This window comes from Chroicocephalus ridibundus, chromosome 1, assembly GCF_963924245.1.
Source record: "Chroicocephalus ridibundus chromosome 1, bChrRid1.1, whole genome shotgun sequence".
Classification (NCBI taxonomy): domain Eukaryota; kingdom Metazoa; phylum Chordata; class Aves; order Charadriiformes; family Laridae; genus Chroicocephalus; species Chroicocephalus ridibundus.
Genome location: NC_086284.1, coordinates 99,777,922 through 99,799,741, shown reverse-complemented (window position 1 = coordinate 99,799,741; position 21,820 = coordinate 99,777,922).

Here is a 21,820-nt window from a genome sequence, read left to right as displayed (position 1 = left end):
ACGACAAATTTGAAAAGAACTCTGAAAAAACACCTTTGAAATCCATTGTCACTAACAGCTATTACCCAGTAAATACAGGGCTGTCGACAAAGCCTCTGGATCCAAACTGATGTATGAATGTAAATTCTAAACTAGATTTCTCACTAGAAAATGGATGTAACTTCTTAGCTTGGCAAAGCCCTTGCGTGAATGCAAACACTGTGAAGAATAAGAAAGCGGAACAGGTACCTAAGCAATAGTAGAGTAAAACTCCAGAGTGTCATTAAGCAGCGTAACCGAGGGAAATTATTTTAAAATATGATTTTCAAAAATAAGTCTCCACTAATAAATTATCATCCCATTGTGTCTGCCCCCACAGTTGATTTTGTCTTCCAAAACGTTTTTAATAGGCTCCCACGAAGTTGTGGCAATTTAGAACTTGCAGGTCATAGCCTTGCCCTGCAAGCGCGGTTCCACAGCTCCAGTACCAATCTGGAATGCCATGTTTAAACCTGTCATGTGAAGTCTTTGTGTAAATTAACCTTGGGACCTGCAGTGCAGCTTGCATGAAGGCAGCAACCCCCAATCAGGCAGGCATGGGGAGCTGCCCAAAGGAGTAAATTGTTGGTTATTGGATTAGAGGCTTCTGGTAAACTATTCTGAAAGATCTGGAAAGGACTCCTCTGTATTCTGGTTGACTAATACTTTCCATTATAAAGGACTCTTTCTTTGGGAAGCATTAACACCTCTGTTGTTTGTTGCAGGCCTTTGATATTTAGCAGGGGAAATCCCAGAGGCTATAGTGGTACCTATTCATTGCCCAGAGAAACGTGAGTCAGTTTTACCCATATTGTGAAGTATTAAAAATGCTGGGTCTCTGATTCATGCACAAAAGCAGATTAAAATCAGGCTGCCACCCACAGCTGTCTGGCCTGCCACCACTGCACAGGTGGCTCAACTGCTCTTGAAACAGCAGCTGAATTGCCACAAATTACAGCCCCGGCGTATTTAATACTACTAAAACCTGAGCACAAGGATCTTAGCTGCCTGCAAAGCAGGAACTTCCAAGGCAGTAACAAGGCAAACAGCTACGGAAGGAGATTTTTACAGCCGTCACTTTTAATCTGCCTATATTTGTGACAGGGGTCTTAAATGCCTTTTCTCTCTCTGACTGAGATTGCTAAACGTCGTAGACAAGCTGGTCGAGGTTGTTAGGCTGAAGCAGCCATGAGCATTGCTGTCTGAGCACAGGTGGAGAGTCGGAGGCATCACTTAGGGCTCCCTGCAGCAAGCCCGGCTCTCATTCATAACACAATGGCACAGAGCCTTCCGTTGGCTCGCTCTCCCCACCCTCTTTGCAACAGCAAATGTAGGAAGGAGAAGGAACAGCTCATGTAGGAGTGTAACAGATCCTACCCTGATACCGCCTCCTCACCCGCTCCTGCCAGCCTTCCTGAGGGCCCTGGGCAGAGCACCGTGCTCTTCCAGCCGTGGGGATGAGAGGGACCGAGTCCTGCCTTCCCCCAGCCCCACACACTGACCTGGCATGGCCTCATGGTCCTCACCTGCAACAGCGGTTGGCAGTTAGGTGTTGAGGGCCCAGTCCAGCGGAGACAGTTTTCTACAGAAGATGCACAGTGTAAATCCTCCCAAACAGAAGTGCCCCAGAAGCCTTGGGGCTACATGTCAAGCTGACCTCAATTTCAGACGGCCTATTTTTGTTCACACTATTTATTCCCAGTCAGTCTGATATTCCATTCTGGTTGGTGGGGGGCTCAGCCGTGTGGGGGTGGATTGCTTGTCCTGGGCTCGCAGTGTCAGTTTGTCTACATAAAGGAACAAGAGCCAGTAAGTGAGGGTGACACAACACTGCTCTGCCTATGCACTCAAAGTTGCTTTCCAAGTGGGACAGCAAGTCCTTCCCAGGGAATGCCTCTGGGTCCTCAAGGGATGCTGGCAGGTAGTAGCTAACCCAGGGTAAATTAGTCTTCTAGCTGAATGAATACGGCCTTCTCCTCTATATAAATCTTATCTATTTTAGTTGGAGGGTTGATTCAGTTCTTGTTTTAAAAAAAAAAAAAAAATGTTTCAAACACTGTAATTCATTTTTACTGTGACGAAAGATACCTGTCTTTTTGTCTGTGCGTTTTATATAAGAATGAAATAAACGCCTTTGCCAAACACTTTTCCTAGCAGGTCAGAATAACTACGGCTATGTGGAATTATTTATGAAAATACAGTGCATTATTTATGAAAATACAGCACATTTAGCTATGCTGCCAATATCATTCATTTACTTTCTCGTCATTGTACCTGCAGCACCCAACAAATAACTATAAAATTTCCATTATACCAAATGGTATATAAATCCTGAAGTCAGCCCTATGAACACCTTTAGCTGTTTTATTTAGACGTGAGTTTCTTCTTTATTTAAATGTATTCATTTAACAATACATTGCAGCTTAAAAGTCCATTATAAAAACAAATTTTCTGTAATGATTCTTGAAATAATTTTAAAGTCACTAAGTAAAGCTAAAAACCCTGCCAAAATTGTCAGTTTTTTTATATATCTCACAAGCTGTTATCTGATTTCTAATAAACAACGTAGTGGGCTAATACAAATTGAGATGTTTTACCTATCGATTCAAACTGTTTGTCTCATGCATCAGCTCAACACTTTACCCACAGGCTATATATTTTTTAATAAATAAATAAATACACACGCACACATATATATGCTATATGAATACAAGTTCATATTTATAGCCAAAAGGCTATAAATTAAAGTATTATGTGTGCATAATATTGTGTGTATCTTGCATGTATTCTCTAAGAACATCAGAAAAATTTAACATGAAGGCTGAGAAAATACAGGATTATATACAAGATTTGACAAGGATAAAAGTCAAGACTTTAAAACGTATTTTGTTTTAAAAAAATAAACCTCTTCTGAAGAGTATACTTTTCACAGTTTTTCTAGAAAGCTATCTGAATTCCCAAGCCCAGTTCCACTTCTAGTAGCTTTTCCTTCACACTCATTGGTGTTGTTTCATCGACTTTAGAGGAAGCACAACAGTCCTCAAAGGGCTGCGCGGCAGTTTGAAGTTCAGAATACACAGGCTCTGGCACGCAAGTGCCTGTTTCTATCAGAATATTTTCTCCAGTAACTTGTGACCACAGCTGAAGCTGCGTGAAAAGTACTTCTGCTGCTGAAGCATCTCTTTCGCAAGAGGCCCCTCCTCCTCTTCCAAAACTATTTTGACTTGGTGAAGACTTACTTGTTACCATCTTGTTATTACGAGCCTGACCTAGACCCGTGACAGCATTATATGCTGCTATATTCAAACTCATATGACCCTCATCATCTTCTTTATATCTAAGGGAGTAAAATTGAAAATACTGAAACTACAAGTTACAAACATAGCATTTATAGCAGCAAATAAGAATAACATCTAATTAGATTGCCAAAACTGAGAATGTCAGCAATTAAAAGATGAATTAGATTGTTATTTATTAGGTGGCACTCAAAACAAAAGACATTTTATGTGAAGGAACACCTGCAAGGGGGTTGGGTTCCAAAAAGTAGTTTTACCAAATACACATCATATAAGAGGAAATAAGAGACACCTATTCATAATTATATTTTATTTGCTGGATTTTCTTGTCCCAAAATGGAGAGTACGGCTTGTTTATACTACAGAAGCTGTTGATACATTTACATACTCTCTTTGGTGGATGCAACTTGCAGGCTCAAAAAATTTCTTTCAACAATCTAGATTACAACAATTTCACAGCGGAAAAAGCTATAAAAGCAAAAAGACCTTTTTTTCTCTTCGTTTAACCATTTTTGCACTAGATTTTCCAACATGATAGTGAAACCTAAGTAGTAAATTGTTTCACACTCTGAATGTTTAAAACTGAACCAAACTTAAGATAGCATTTAATTAAATATCTGGATCTCTTAAACAAAACATTTTAAAAAAATTCTTTATGATCTGGGCAAGAATCAAGTGGTAACATACCTGAACCGAGAATGACTCCTGAGCTTATGAGCTTTTCGAAGATGTAGGGTCAATGTATAACTCCACGAGAAACATTTCTGACAGATGTGGCATTTGTATTTCAGAATGCCGTTACTCTTGGAAAGAAAGACTTTTAGAGTCATTGAAGGCTTGTACATATACATGACAAAAAATAATCCTTTGTTGAAAAGGAGAAAACCACACTAACTATCTGAAAACTTTCTTGAAGTTAACTTCCTAAAATGTTTAAAATTTGTGGTTTTCAGAACTTGTCTGATTAAAGAAACCCCAGTGAACACGGAAATTCTCCGCATTGGCCACCAGTACTGCAGATATCTCCAACAGCGGTGTGACACACAGCTTCCACTAAAATATATTCATTTTATAACATAGCAGTGATCCTAACTCAGAAAGTTGAAGAAACAGGCAACAAGCGTGCATAAACTATAGCAGCCAAAACTGTATTTTAATGTAGCCAGACTCACTCAATTGAAAGTGATGTAAACTTTACACACTTTATAATTTCTCTATTTTCAGGTAACGTATTAGTTCTCAGGATGGAGTACCAACATGAGGAGAAAGGTAACATTGGATTTTAATCCCTGAAATATTTTGCTGTTGAGATTAGGATTGGCATGTTCTTTTTTTTTTTTTAAAAAAGGGGGATGGGGCTTGGCCAGTGTTCAAGACTGTCAGTATGCAACTGCATGCACCTAAGGTAAGCATACAAAATCTATAGGTAAGGATGAGTCCTAGAAATGTGTGCAAATACATACTTGATTTGATGCAAAAATGAAACATTTCATTAATTCGCAAAAAACTAAACGCAGGTGAATTTGAAACTGTAGTCTCATTTATAGCAATATATTTTATTCTGCTATTTAATATACTTACCACATGTACTCTCTTGTAATGCTGTCTCAAAGTTTGTAAAGTCCGTGAAGTAAAACCACATCCTTCAACATCACAGCTGTAGGCATCTGAATCATTGTGTGTTTCAACATGTTTATGCAGATCATACGTGTTCTTGAAACTGAAAACAAGGTAAAACAAATAACAGATATAATAGTACAGAGGAGTTGTCTTGTGGTTAATGTTTAGGACTGGGAGGTAGTAATTTTTGGCTCTGACAATGACAAGTGAAAGCGGAATATGTGTAAATCGCTTCTCTACCTCATTTTTTCCACTTGTGAGAAGGGGATAGTATAGACATCTCTTTGATGTGCTCTGGATTTCATTTTCCAGTCCCTCTTTCTTCCCACACATCCACGCCATGCCCAAATATAGGTAATTTTTCCACAACCATGTTGCAAGGCATCACCCCCTCTTTCTGTTCACACAAAGAAAATTCTTGTCCATTATTAAACAGTCGTTTCATTCTCTCTGGTCTAGAAATTCAGATTATTTCCTCCGTCCACCCACAGTGCGAACACAAAAGTACTTAAATATTTGTTCACTTTATCCTACTTCCAGCATACAAAGGCTAGACCTCTCATCTTCTCTGGTAAAGTTAAACATAATTTGACAATGCTTGTATATGCAACTTGATCTATCACCTCACAATGCCTTTTTTTTTTAATTTATTATTTCACTGCTGTGTGGCATCATATGGTGAAAGCAGAAAAAAAACCCCACCACAGAATAATGAGAGTGCAAGACAGCAGAAGGTATAGTAAGCCTGTGGCAGAAAAAGTCACTCAAAGGAGAAGACCGTGATTCTCCCAGCAAACAGCCAGCAATCGTTTAGAATGGCAAAACCCGGAGTTTAAGGCAGTGCTGCTACACATCTCAACTTGTTGTGATGACTGTTTTGTAGTACACATAGTCTTGCTAAGAAAATCCACCTTTTAATGCATCGGTCCTGCTTGCACCAGAAGTTCACAAACTACAACGTCTCAGCAGCTGAAGGCAGATGAACAGCAGATGAATCTATTAGATTTCTGCATTGAACAGTTGATTATTTTTGTGGTTGAAAACTTTTCTTTCTTTACAGACTCCTATGTAAAACACTAACTTGGTTCTACAGTTCTGCTCACATAGCTACGAGCCTCAAATTTTCTTACCTTCCATCACAGAGGTGACAATGGAAAGGACGTTCATTGCAGTGTCGGAATCTGATGTGTGCTTTCAGTGAGGAGACGCTTGTGCATACCATATCACAAAGGGCACATGTAACATGAGTAACTAGAATAGATCGTAGAAAGAAAGATAATTTCATCTCTGTATCGCCTCTTCACCAGGAGATTGTCTGCTATGACATATGACCAAAAAAATTTATTAAAATGTCATATTAAAATTAACAGATTATAATACATTCGGGAATAAAATATACAGAGAAAAAAAGATATAAACATGAAATGCAGACACAATAAAGAGAGTAGTGAAATAATGGTCAGTCTTACAATGTTTCAAGTTACTTTAAAAAAATAGATGGTAAGGGAAAAAGATGTAGAGAATCACATTTCACTCTCTAGGCTCTAACAAAAAGGGTGATTATTGTCTTGCCCTTGGCACTTTGGGAGGATTTCTAAAAGGTGGATGTTGTCTGGAGGCCTTCTGACAGACAAGCAGTGGCAAATCTACTTCTGCTGTTTAAGGTATTACCACTCTTTAAAAAGGTGGCAGAAAGAATATGCGTCTGTCCTCCGCCTCCCCATTTCACATTCAGATATATTTGTTTAAGGCATAATAATACTAGGTGCTTGCTAAGCTGCCAGACTATGAACTGCTACGGCTGAGACACGGGTTTGCTCTGCCGACTGTGGACTGGGGAGAACCTCTGGCGGACTGGAAAGCTGCATATGAATCAGTAACCAGATGAAAGCTGTAGGAAGACTCTCAATAAAGAAGTTTGGATTTAGGCAGAATCTGTTATATTTAGGACTTTGAAACAATACATTATCTTTTAATCAGCCCAGTGCTTTACAGGTCTCCAAAGAAATCCATGCAGTTGAAGCGCTCACGTTTTCTCAAAAAAGGAAGTAAATATAATGCTCTGTAACTATTCCGGAATCACTCCCTGCATAGGCACTTTTCCTCATAGTTTGTCTTTTTGTTCCTTCTTAAAATAAATAGCTTCATGTGGAAAACTAGTCCGGAATAACTTAATCTGCAAAACTGCATCAGTGAAGATCATCAGTCACTTGAAATGAGAGAATCGAACAGTTCACACAGTTGTGTGGCATGTAAATGTGTCCGTGTAGGGAGTGATTTCAGAGTGCATACAGCATTTGCATTCACATCACAGCTTATTTCAGAATAATTTCTTATATGTAGGCAAGCTCTTTAAAAGAAAATTTCAATATTTATCTATACCAGCAAGCTATTAGGAAATATGCTGGGGTAAGAATCTGAAAATGTCATGTCTGAACTGGCAGTCTGCACTAACATGCAGACATGTATGCTGCCAGAATTTCTAAAGAAAGCTGAATCATGAACCAGGGAAGTAACTGGCTCTATTATCTGAAGGCATTTAGGTTGTGCCTAAACAGTTGGACCCAAGAATGCCTCCCAGCTCCCTCAGCCAAGTTCACATTGCAGCTAGTTTACTGGGACACGACACTGGGTCACATCATCCTTGTTCCTAGGTCCAGCCACCTTGTGATTTTCCCTGACTGCGCAAGCAGAACACAGTCTGAATTATCAGGGGACAAGGACAGCCAGGCACGTTGTACAATTCACAAAGGTTTAAGTGCAGCCAGACTTACCGGAAACAAACAGGTGAGCTAGCTATGTGCTTTATTTAATATATCAAATCTATCTTAACGTACGTTATGCTTCAATTTAAAAAATAAAAATAAAAAACAAACCCCAAAACAACAGCATATTTAAACTGCTTCATTAGCTAATAAAAACAAAACAAAATCTTAATTTGTATTTATTTCCAATTTCTATCCAAAATCACCATGAGACAAAGGAATAAAATTAATCTAGTAAACAAAACAAAAATAATTCTCTATTTTCTATTATAAAATGTAAAAATTAAGATATTTTAGTCAGATGCATGTCTATGAAACCATTAAATACGAACATGGTCAGTCGTGGTAACTTACAGTAAGCACCAAATAAAATGCATAGTTGTTAAGTATTAATGTGTTGACTTGCAGACAGTGAAAAATCATATTTCCTTAAGAATGCAACTAGAAAATAGAATCTACTCTGATTGAGCAAGTCTGCACAAAGCTACTTGTATGTTTATACAACCTAAATGACTGGTGCTACACGGTTCAAATATTCCTATTCCCAAAGCAAAGACCCACCCGCCTCTCGGCTTCTGCATTTCCTGTATGTCCAACAGCAATATCACAGGTTTCCTTGTGCTTAGATGCTGCAGGATTCTTTCCCAGCAAGTCATAGCTGTTGTAGTATAACTTGTGGGAATAATTTGGGGACCTCAGGGAGGTTGTGGTTAGGTCAATGAAGAGCTATACCATTTGAGTGAGGCTGATTATGCACTGCAAGGTGAGCCGAGTTGCAGCCCAAGCTTTGGCTTTAACCATGCCCCTCGTCAAGAAAGCAAGTAAACAGAGATGCAAATGAAGAATAAGCATCTTCACGAGAGCTACAGCAAAACAGAAAAGCCCCTTAAACTTTTTGATCAGAAGGCATGAAGAAGGGAATTGCCATGCTTCAGAGGGCCTGGCAGTGAAATTCCTACTTTCCAGCATTTGTAATGCAGTTCCCCTAGTTCTATATATCAATTTTCTTAGCTGATACAACAATACTTATAACAACTCTGTAGTTTATCAAACCTGTTCTGTACAAGGTAACCTTGAGAAAAGTACGTTTTATTTTAAAAAGCTCTGACTTACCATGTCCCCTCATGTGATCTCGTAGCAGCCTTTCATTGGCAAAATGTTTCTGACAGGTCTGGCAAACAAATATTTGTTCTGAATTTAAATAGAAATTATTTAGTGGCAATACAAATAACTTATGAAAGATTTATTAATAAATAACCTACAGCTGCCAGTTTCATGAATAAACTAATGCAGCATTGAGACAGTTTCAATACTGTTTTCCATTACCAATACTCTTCAGAGGAAAATTTAGTTTAGGTTAATGAAAAGGATTGTTTATCAGTAACTTAATTTTATCCTAAACAGAATCACAATCTGTTAAAAACACTAACAGTTTGACATTTGAGGTCTTATGTCAATTACCTAGAATGCACCTACTTTCCATCACCAAAACACCCACAATTCCTACATATATTCCAAGCACTTAGGAAAAAACCCCATCCACTTCTCCTTTCCTCTTAGCATGCAGGAAAGCATGCCCAAATAATACACAGTTGGCTGAGGCAGGGAGTGTTCTGGTGAAGAAAACACTTACTGGAAAAGCAAAGCTGAAGAGAAAAAAATTGCTTTTGACCTGGAAGTAGTTAAATGCTCATTGGGTTTACTTGCAGAGATTTTTGTAATCTGAGCCTGGCTCTTGTGGAGATTCTCTCTTCAATAATCAAAAGTCTTTCCCATTCATGGGCAGTTTCCCCATGTCAGTGACATGGCATGCTGTGCCATGGGCACCAAGGGATGAGAGGCAGTGCAATGCCACAGCTGCCAAGTGAATAGCTTTTCTGCTGAAACACATAGATCTAAGGGTGTTCTGTTGCTCACTTTCATTACCCTAATTGATCAAACATGCAAAGTCAAGAGAACTTCCATGCCTCATTAAAACAACTGCCTTCCTGGGGTAAACCCTGCTTTCCTGCAATTGACTTATATGAAAACCAGAAATATTTATGAAATTACACGTGCACATTATCACAAAGCACCTTAAATGAAAATCTCTTAGATTTAGAAATAAGAGCATATCCACTTACTATCTTCCGAAACTTGTCTTTTTGCGTGATCAAAAAACTTAGTGTTATTGGAGAACATTCCTCCACAGGTAGGACATGCTACAACTCTTTCTTGTGTGTGTGTTCTTAAATGATCCCACAGCTTATGCTTTCCTTTAAATACACCTAAACAATCTAAAACAAACAGAAAAAAAGCTGCACATGAATACTGTAGTCTTTCTTATTTGAAACAGAAGAGGCTATTACATACCTATGTGTTATTGTTGTATTTTTAGAAACACACAAAAAAAAGCTTCTTCTAGGAAAAAAAATAAAGTCAGGCTGGCAGTATGACAAACATCAAGTGACATTTAACCCTGCAAATATCCATGCCAAAGCCAAATTATTCATCAGCAATCAGAATTCTTTAAGACATGCTGGTCATGTGTTCCTCTTAAGAAAATTTCAGTTTTGAATCAGCAGAGAGCATGCTGCTGTACTTTCCACCCTCATGTGTCAAGGTTTTTAACGCCACATGTAAGCTTATACAGTAGGATAGAGATAACATTCATTACTATTTCTGTTGCCTGCCACCTCTTCCACAATCACAGAACTCCAGCAATCTTCATGGTATCTGGAGAACCAGGAGAACACGATGGAGTAGTGAACATATGTCAACCATACATCTCCAGTAACTCCTCTTACTGACCTCTGTTTTTCTTTTTTTTTAGTGAATCATCACATTTTCTATCTTCACATACACATTCACACAGTGGTTAACCGCAAGCAATCAGCTATCCATCAAACAATCTTTACGTATAAATAGCTACATCCTCAGATCTCTTGAGTTCAGGAGCAGTCTGGTACAGTGAACACAGTGCAAGTTTTAACTGGACAAGTAGAAAGCTCTGGCTATTGACATGTAACAAATAAGGGGAAAATCCCTAGTAGGTTAATGCGTTGCTGTAAATGGAGCTAAAGAATGACTTTCAGGAAAAAACTTCAGCCAGATGTGAAGGAATAGCCCATCCTCTCACAGAAGGAGAAGCAGCCACAAGTCTCTCTTATCTACCTAACAAAGATAACAGCTATGCAGAAAGCTACCTTTTTAGAAAGGTGAAATAATAGCCTGGACCAAATCAAAGACTCTTAAGAATCAAGAGGACTAATTTCAAATTCAAGAGCTAGAGGTAGAGAAAGATGAAAAATTCTTTTGTGGATGACACATGATAAGAGCAATCAAGTGAATCAAACTCAATGACAGGTTGGATACCTTTAGGTCTCAGAAATTAATGCATACAATTAATTTTAAAAAAAGATTTGCCTAGTTCTTTTAACCAGGTTGGTGCATCATGAGTTCCATTTGTACTATGCATTGGGACATTCTCTCAAGTAGAACAAGAATGTAATAGTCTTGACAGCAACCCACATCCACTCCAATGTGTAGCATATAGGCAACTTCTTGGAAAGGAGTTTTGAGCTCCAGATTAACATGCTTTGTAATGGGACAAAACTCTAGACTCCTTATTAAAAGACAAAGGAAATCCTAAAACCTCACCTTGCCTACAATGAGGATACAAGATCAGTGTCTCTCTCACCTCTACTGTGTACAGGATACTTCCGATCAGGAGGGGCCACAGAAAAAGGACAGTCTCCCATGTCTAGATCAGAAGCTGGAGGACTGATTATTCTTCTAGTGCAACACGAAGAGTTCTGTCTCTGTTTAACCCCAGACTGAAGATGTGATATACAGGACATCAGATTGAATCTCCCTCTTACATCCTTCCTTTGTGAACTCTGCCAGGGCCCTGAGTATACCAACAGCCTCTGGTTGCCCTGACCAGCCCGTAGCCATCTTTCTCTGTAACCCTCCACTGCAGCCAGTTCCACCCCACACATATAAGAGATTAGTTGCCTGTGTTTGAGGTCTGCTCTAATATGGTGATGCTGTTCAAGCTTCCATCACATTTCTGTGAAAACAGCTAAGTTGTGAGAAAGAGCAGTGAGAAGCCTCATCTGACCTGTCTTGTCACAGTGGACTTGGCTGGTGATCACTGAGCTGCAGCTGACATGGCTGGCATTACCGGACCTGCTCTGTTCTTCTTGCTCAGGTTCTGTGAGACTGCACCGTGTCAGTGAGGTCCCCGCCTGACTGTCACACCCTTAACTCCCAGTTTGCCTTCCCTTGCAGAGCAGCCCACTCTTGCTGTACTCTCACAAATTCAAACCAACTCAGACCACCAGCTAGTATACTGAAGGTCCCTGGGAAAGACTGATCACATTGTATCTGTTGTCCCAGTTCCATGACAACTACTTTCTCACAGAGGTGAGTCCTTAGTGGCCTGTGCTTGCTTGATAGGTTTGGGGGTGTGAACGAAAAGTTGTCTTTCACTGCCTGGACATTATGGTTCTGCACGTTGCTTTCAAGTGAATGTCAAGATCACAGACTACAACAGACCCGGTAAAACCCAGGACCTATTCTTTTGTCCCAAGGCAGGATCACTTATACCTTGGTCTCAAAAGAGGCCTTCTCAGTGCCCCAGTGATAGAAAACCTCCACAATTTCAACAGGCAACTACTACAGTATTTTAAAATGCTCTATTAAAATGGCTTTCCTAACTTATAACTTGCACCTCTCTTGTTACAACTGAAGCTCGTTACTTCTCGTCCTTTCTAGTACAAACATGGAGAACAGATGATTTCACTGTTCCTAACAGCAGGGCATTTCTTAAACATATTTGAAGACGTACTATATTCCTTTTTTTCTGCATTTCCGTTTTTCCCATTCTGTTATTTAGGCCATACAGTCAGAGGAGTACCTTCACCTGTCCTAATGGGCTTATTTCCTAAAGCTATGAAAACACTGATGCGTGATTTTTGTTCCTCTAAGGACTATAGATTCTACATTATCAGGTCACTGGAGTGAGTTCCCCAGCCAAAAAATAGTGCATGTGTCAGCTAATCTCAAGAGGGAAAAGGAACAAAATGATGTCACCTTGCATCACCGATGGGATTTTGTCATCATTGCAGTGAATAGCTAACCCAAAAAGTAACCTTAACCCATCAACTGAAAAGACACATATATGAGGGGTGTGTGTGTTTGTGTGTCACCAAGAGGGTTCCAATCAAACCTGGACTTTGTTGACATATTTTACAAGACATAGCCAAACTGACTGGTTTAAAGCAAGTACAGAATGATCTGTTCCAGGGCCAGAGTCCCGCAAGTTGCCTCATTACTCTTCAGCAGAAAGTCTTTTCTTCTGGAGAGGCTGTGCTCATACACTTTGTAGATCTGAAGCTGAATGGCATGCACATCAAATGGCAGTCCATAGTTTAGCCCTTACTCAAACAATCAAGGCATCTGCTATGAAAGACTGTCAATGGAATGTGGCTTCTACAATAGAGCCAAGGGCAGAACATCAGCTTTGAAGACATGACAATAATTTTAACACAAGAGGTAGCTAGCAAGGTAGAGAATGTATTAAAAATGCTCTTTCTCACCACAGAGGTGAGAAAAACTAGGACGGCAATAGGCGTGCTTCCCTTGATTTGAAGGGAACAGATGAGGGAAAGCAAAGAGTAAGCTCACCATGAAAGATTATTGTGAGGGAGACCAACCCTGATCCTGAGTGAAAAGTCTGAATGGTATATGAACTATCAATCAACCACAGGCAGAATTATGAGGAAACCCAACCCTGTTCGGTACTGCCAGTCCTCAAGTTAGACTAATTTGGAGTTGAGGGCGTTCAACCCTATGGATAATAGGAACTATTCTATGTAAATCATGGTGCCTATAAAATAGAAATATTTCTGCAACTATTTAAGAGAGATGAAAACATATCTGAAGATGTCTCACAAGTTCCTATGCAATATGTAGTACTAAGTGAATTTTATAAGAAACACTGCAGTGAAATACTTTTTGAAACAGATTTTTTTTAATGTGAACTACCTTTCCAGTGACAATAAACAGCTTTCTTATGATGTGTAACAGTTTCTTCCTCGGTTGCATAGGCATGAAGAGCAACATGTTGATAAAACCACACTGGGTTATTGAAGGTAACCTAAAAACAAAATAGAAGCATGGAGAAGACAAGATAGTTTTGGCAGGAAATCAACTGACAGGAACATAGAATTAAATGTTTTTAGAAATCAAACAGACACCAGTAAATATAGCAGTACCATTTAATTAACTCACCCCAACACAGAGACAATTACATCAACTGCAAAAATGTAGAACATTCTGCAGTATCCACCACACAAACCAGGTCCCGAATTTTCACCTACTATCTAGTAGTTGAAAGGTCTGTCTAGACTAGTTGAGCGAATGCTACCCATTCTTTGGGGCAGGGATGTGTCTGTTAATGTATTTCTGTTGATTTATTTCTTTGGTATATTTTTACCTTCTCCCTTCCTTCACCTCTACCTGCTCCTACTCATGAGAAGGCTATGAGGGCAGTGCAGGTAATTCCAACAGAAATGGGAAGGCTGCACAATGATTAAACTGAATTAGGTGTTATGGACACAGCACTCCATGAGTCAGTACTTCTGTGACAAGGGGGACTAAACCTTAATTAGACTCTGCCTCACTCCACAAAAATCCACAACTACAGAGTGAAAGTAGACTGCACATTGCATTTTCTTCAAGTAACACAGGGTGTCATTCAACTGCATACTGTCATCAGTCCCAATTCAAAGCATTCCTCCCAGTTCCCAATAATTTAACCCCTTAACCTCTCTGCTGTGCTGGCACAATTTTGTAAGGCTACGCATTGAATTGGGACAAGGAATTGATCTGGCGTTCAACTAAATCAAAACACCAGGGAGAGGAAATAGGAAACAAGTGAAACTCCTTAGGCTGGTATGCCACTGTTGATAATGTACAGTTGACTTAAATTTAAACAGTGTTGGGTTTTGGGGGGGGTTTTTTGGTTCTTTTTTTTTTTTTAAGAAAAAATATAAATGAAAAAAAAATATTTATTTAGTATTATCTGGTTTTAATCATACTAGTCTTAGTAGAGTGGATTAAACTAAGCTGCCAGGCATTCTGCGTGCAGAACAGAGCATTCACATGAGGAGTTAATGCAGGCAAACTGCTGCATTTTAAATTCATACTCCAATGTATTTCACAATAGCTCCCTCAGGGAGACAAGCCCTTATTTCCTCTGAAGGCCTTGAAACATGATCTGAGAAATCCAAGGGCTTGTGTATATGAAAACATATAGGCATATTAAGGTGAATCAACTAAAAGCATTGAGCTAGACAGTGATCGAAAACCTCTTCGCTTCTTAATCAGAGAAACCATATGGGAGTTAAACCCATTTTAATTTGATTGTACCATCTCTTTAAGTGCTTTGCCGTAACTTTCTTGAATATTTCTTTATATGTAAATAGGAGAGAAGTTATTGGGGCTGTTGCCTGAGTCAGAAGCTTTACCTTTGGGGAATCAGAATCTGACACAGTAGGAGGCACCACAAGTGTCGGGGGAAGCTGTATGGGTGATTTTCAAAGAGAATTATATTCATAACTGTGGGAACATACTTGCAGGAGGGTGGGAAAGGTAAGCAGTTTTCCCTGCCCTCAAAGTTCTCCTCTTTCGCAGTGTGCCCTACCCCACCTCCTGGGTCTAGCCTAGCCTAGCCTGCCTACTAAGTTGGGAAACATTCTTTTAATTAATAAAATTCACAACATAGTTTGAACTTGAAAAAACACGTATAAAAAGATTTAGCAAAATGCTATGGACTAAAGGATTCCATTAGCCAAAACTGTCCACTTACGTAAACGAAAAATGGAACACGAAATCAATTAACAGGAAGATTTTTCTTGGGTTTTTTTAAGCATGTTTTTCAAAAGACTATGCTTACTAACAGATGCAGCAAGATCAAATTCTGAGAGCTTTAAAGTTTTTCTGAACCTCTTCATTTTTCAAACAGATAGGCCGACCATAGCACTATTCAAGTGAAAACTGATTGGTACGTATAAAAAAGCTTTAATAACAAAAATAACTGCTGTGAAAAATAGAACTCCTATAAGCTATGAGACATAATGGCAATAAGATTTGTTTGGAATAATAGTTTTTTGTAATCAAACTATGCAAAAAAATCCAAAAGTTATCATAAATAATGCTCTGTATTATATGTTTAAGCTTATACCTTTAAAAAGAAGAGAATGGGGTACTTCCATGAGTAACCCGCTAGTAAATAAAAGCCTTTGTTTAGAGAGATAGAGTTTCTCACAGGGTGACTTAACAACAGAATTACCACTCTCTATGAACTTCACTCTCAGATTTTTATATCACTCCTTATTTTAATGAAAAGCATTACATGAGTATAGACATTCTAAATTCAGAGCTTAAAGAGCCAAACAGATATTTCTGCACATGCTGTCCAGTAATAACATAGAGATGAGGAAGCACTTACCTTTTATATATGCTATGGCACAAACAATCTGTAAGCTGAAATGTTAAGAGGAAACTGGAAATAACTTTAGACTTAGTAAGGAGACGGTTAGCAAAGCACAGCACGGACTATAACCACCATCAGAAGACAAAAGTAATTTCTTTCCATCACTGCAGTATATTTACTCAAACATCATGCTGATTCTAATTCAACAATGTGATGCATGTGAGGGATACAATACCTATGTAAAGCACCACCAGTCCGACATTCCCCTGCATGGAAATATTATCACCCTCGTTAGTGTTTGTTTATGACCTCAAAAAGCATAGTTTATGTCATAAATTAATTTTCTCACAACTTTGATATGAAAAAGTCGCAGATAATAGAGCAATAGGATTTAAGGATGATAACCTATGAATCATTGAAAGGCCTACAGACACATAAGGGAAAAAGGACCAAAGAACTTTGAAAAACATCAAAATTTTCTGTTTGATTTGTAGTTCAACACTACTAAACTTACATCAGATTTGCACATATGAGGTTTGCAAAACTATTTAGTTTTACAGTTTTTCCAGTTTCCACAGTACAATTCATTTCAGTTGTTTCTTCTTTGCAAATATTTTATTTGGTTTTGGTTATATCACTTAACTCAAATGAAACAAAAAACCTCATACAACATGAAAAAATTAATGTAGACTGGTTAGACAGTTTTCCTGCAGTACTTCTAAAACTATCTTGCTCAACAGTTACACAAAAGGAGATGGTAAGAAAATGTCATCTGCAAGGCATCACACTTGTGGATGCAAAGGCAATGCTGACGAGCCATAAATAACAGCTGAGGTCCTGAGGCCAACAGTGATAGAGAAAGTGCTTCCCTATAACATCATATCAATATGAAGCCACTTTTGATCAGGAATGAACACCTCCAAGAAGCAGGAAAAAAGTTATATAGGCAGGACTATTTACGTTAACATTGTCAAAAAAAAAGATAGCAACTGTTAATTGTTTTGGTTTACTTGATACAGAAATAGCCCAGTCAAAACACCAAATTGGCCAAGATACAAACCATTTCTGTTTAAACCAATCGTGGCCACATTGGAACATCAGACATATGTGAACAGCCTGTTGAAAATGCCTGATTTCTGTCCCAGTAAAAACCAAACATTTCCAACCAACCAAGGAAACATTAGATATTCTGTTGCCTTTCATCAGACAAACAATAAACACTCTGGACCTCTCTACAAACTACTAAGTTCATTAAGTTATCATTAAATGGGGTATATTAAAGTTTTGCACGTATGCTCTTAAAATGCAAGAGAAGTTGTCTCTTTGTCAAAAGATCATTTTAGTCAGCACAAAGAGAAATAAAATTTGAATTCGAGGTCGCAGATGTTATGCAAATATGTTGATTACGTTTTCCTGAATGCTACCATAATAATTATCATGTATTACTTACAAAGATAGGGGGAAACATTGTTCAGAGGTAAAATTGATCAAAAATTCCCAATAGCGAGTCAGATCCAACTAATGCTAAGATAAAATTAGGAAGGGGAAAAAAATAGCCATTCTCAACATATTTCACTTACATCACAATTCTCCCAACGGCAAACAAACTCCTCCGAAGTCTTTAATACCTGATGCCAGCTACGGCTGTTCTGCAAACATGCTGGCAAATCACGGTGCAATGCCCGTAACTGAGAGCCTATGAATTTCAGTTTGGTGTGGTAACTGTGAAAATTGACATGTGTTATCAGCTCTCTGGGATCTCTCGCCCCAAATTCACAACTTCTCCACCAACACCGGCACTGCTCTAAACACAAGAAAGAAGTAAACACAAGAAAGATGCATGAAATCTGCATCCGTGTGCCCCAACAGTGAGAATGCCAATAGTACTTACATTTGTAATAACTTCACAATCTGTAAGTAACCTTAGCAGAGAAGCTGGTAATTGCTATCTACTGATAATACACTAGATAAAACTTGCATATCTCAGTGGCAAACGTATTTTCCACTGTCTCACAACTGCAGCAATACTAGAGTGCTTTGTACCTTAAACCACAACTTTTTGCAGAAGGGCACTTAATAGATTCAATAGGAAAATTTGGTAAAAATATGTATTTTCTTAGGTATATACTATGACACTCTTCAGCTTAGGTCACAGAGACATTGTTAATGTTGGTCCAATTCTACTTTTTTCACCTTTAATTAAAACTCATTCACCTTTAATTAAAATGTCTACACCTGTAATTACACTTGATTATAGCGTTAAGAATAAAGAGCAGGATACACTAGAGCCAAAATAGCTATATTAAAAAGTCTAGTATATTATTGCTATTACATCCACAGAGACTGCCTATAATTTTCTGCAGAATCAGGTTTTTTTGTTATCCTTTTAAGCAAATTTAATACTATTAAAAAGATGTAAAATACAATACTCATCATGAAATAACACCAGTGTATGTATCCAAATAAGGCAAATACCGTACAAACAATAAAAGTTTCCATTTTTCTATAAAGACTCATACAAGTGCTACTTTAAACCTAGAATTCTTAAGCAGCGGGACAGGTCCCTAAAAGGGAAGAACTCCACCATTCAAAAACATTTTGCAAAAATCTGTTTTAGAAAATTGCACCTGCAGAGACCCTAATCTTAGAAAAATTAAATCCTCAGCAGAAGTTCTCATGACATCACCTCTCCAGCCTCTTTCCATATTAGTAATAGCTATTAATACAGGCAAAAATCCAGGACAATCAGATGTGAAGCAAAAAGCAGGTATAAGCCCTTGTCTAAGGGCTTCATGCACCTGGGTCTTAGATAAGCTAAGATGCAGGTAAACTGAAGTCAGTATTATTTTCTAGGCTAGGAATAGTATTCCAAACTGCAATGTAATCTGTGCGACATATGAGACGTAAACGACCTTCTGTTTCCAGGGGGTGCTGTAGATACTCTTCCAAGTGTTCCGCAATATGATTACAAAATTCCTCCATGCATTTCCCTACAAAGCAGCATTCTTTCCATTCACATGGTAATATCAATTCAGCATTCTTAAATTTGCTTCCAGGGGCCATTGCCTAAAAGTTTTAGAAGTACAGAGAAGTTTTAGTTATCATATTACTTTTCTGTAAATTTTTCTTGTAAAAATAGCAGTTAAGATTACAGGCTCCTAGGTGACATGAACATTTTTGGTTGGCTGGTTTTTTTCTTTTTTTTTTTTTTTAAATTACTGGATACATTACTTCAAGAGGGCCATATTTTGCAAAAATTTACACCTTGCCAGAAGCCACAAGTTCTAACATTTTCATTCCAACTGTACAGTAAGAGTCCTATGATCATCATCCCAACCATCTGCTGAGGATGCCTTTATTGTAATTCAACTCCACGGCAGGACTGTAAAACCTCTTTCCACATAGAAAGCCAAGGTAATCATTACCAAGCGTGCAATTCCCCGGTCCCTTTAGCCTGACATCAGCAAGGGCTCCTGCTGAACAAGGCTGTCCCTTCTCGTTCTTCTCAAGATCCAGCTCTGCAATTGGCACAGCCAGCCACTCAATTGATGAGAAAACTGATCCAACTGCAACCTCATTCTTGTGGGGACCGATAGAAAGATGGCTAAATCAGTTTTCTGCTCAACTGGATGCATGTTTGTTTCAGTATAAAGGAAGCAACAGGAGATGAGAAGAACCAAGGAGAAATAGTTCCACTGTTTTTTCATGACTCTGAACAGATATAACAATAGCGAACTCCATTAAAAACTACTAGCCTGTTCTCAGTGGTTTTCCACCCCCTACTCTTCCCTGTGTTACTAGCTTCAAAGATCTGCCAGTTCAGCTGCTCAGAGGACCACTCCCTAACTTGCATGATTCCCAGCAATCTGGATTAGTTTTTAAGAGTTTAAATAGCCTCCGAGCAGATCAGCTGATGGATCTGTCAGCAGCAGACTTTGGAAGGAGGATGGTAACAAGCAGCTGGGAGGAGTTCTTCATTTTCTCATCAACGCATACAGATCTGGAAGACAAACTCTGTCCAATAGCCTAAAGCATCAGTATAAAAGTCTGACTGTGTCTTCCCTGATGCTCTTACTGATTTTATTGATTAAAAAAGTCAGGCGCTGACATAATACTGGGTTAAAAAAAATTAAACAGTGTGCAAGTCGAAAAAAGTGCAGGAATCGGTATGCCAACTCAGCGGTGTTAAGCAGACAGTATCAACATAACTGGCAGTGTCTTTGTACTTCAGTTACTAAAAATACCAATCTGGAAGCATTCTCCTATCAGGAAGTTAATTACCGGAAAGAGAGATCTGAGAGATCTGATCATCTTATATTGCAAGTGGGACTCTTCTTACATTGTAACAGTTTAATCTAAACTGCTACAACCAACCTTTTTATTTCACCAGTGCCCCATCTTACTGACCTGAAGCAGGAAACGCTGGCAGCCCTAAAGACAGACAGAAAGGTAAGAAGACTACCATTTATGCTACACATTAAATAATCCATTGTCGAGTACTTTATTAAAGTTATTCCAGGCACAGTATTAATACTACCGGAACAAAATATTTCAAGTTATAATTATTCTAATTCATCAATGCCGGTGTCCACAATATCCGACCGAGCAGATGGGACCAGAGGCAACGACAACCAGAGGGGAAAACTCTGGGAGTAACCTTGAGGTTCTCCCATCCCTAACGATACGGACCCTCAGCGCCTCCCCTTCTCCCCCCCGCCCCCCATCTCTACACCCCACTTCAGCCGCTTACAGACCCCCTGTTGTCTCTACACCTCACCTCAGCTCAGCTGCCCATAGCCCCCTCCCGCCATCTCTGCGCCCCGCCTCAGCCGCCTACCGACCCCCTCTTGTCTTTACACCCCACCTCAGCCGCCCTTAGCTGCCGGGTGTCGGGCGGGAGAGCCGCCCTCCCCCGGGCGGACGGTTGGCCCCCACACGCCTGACCAACGGCACCAACCGACGCCGGGGTGGGGCGGGAAAGACACCCGGGTACGGCCGCGCACCTGCGCCGGCCGCGGGGTGCGCATGCGCAGACGCCGTACCCAGGGCGGGGTCGGGGGGAGTGGGTCGGGCTCTCCCCTCACAGCGAGGAGGGAATGGGGGGTGCTGGGGTCGGGGCTGTCTTTCTTCTTCTTCTCCTCCTCCTCTGAGCGAATGGCGGAGCGGTGGCCGAGCCAGGCCTTCCGCCCCTCTCAGCCGCCTTGTCACCGCGCTCCCCTTCCGCGGGCGGGGCCGTGGGTTGCCCCGCGGCGGTAAAGCCCGTGGTTTTACCTGCGGCTGGAGTCAGCGGGGGCGTTGTGCGGCCCGCCGGCCGTTAACGGCCATCTGCCCCCCGCTGTGCCCCAGAAGCTTATTTCCCCGTTTTCAAGCTCTCCCCCGTTGAGACGTTTCCCAAACCTGAAGAGTGCCCGCCGCGGGGCCGGGCAGGGCCGCACACCCTGCCCATTGCGGGCGCAGGTGTGTAGGCGCCAGTGGTGGGGACGCACCTTGGCAGGGGCTCGATCCATTGCGCTTCCTTCTGGCGCAGGCTGACGAGGGCCCGCAGGTCACGGAGTCCCCCGGTTTCAGAGAGTCTCAGCGGTGACCATCTTGCAGGACGCCTGGGAGAGCCATCAGGCTATGGTGGAGGCCCCCATTTC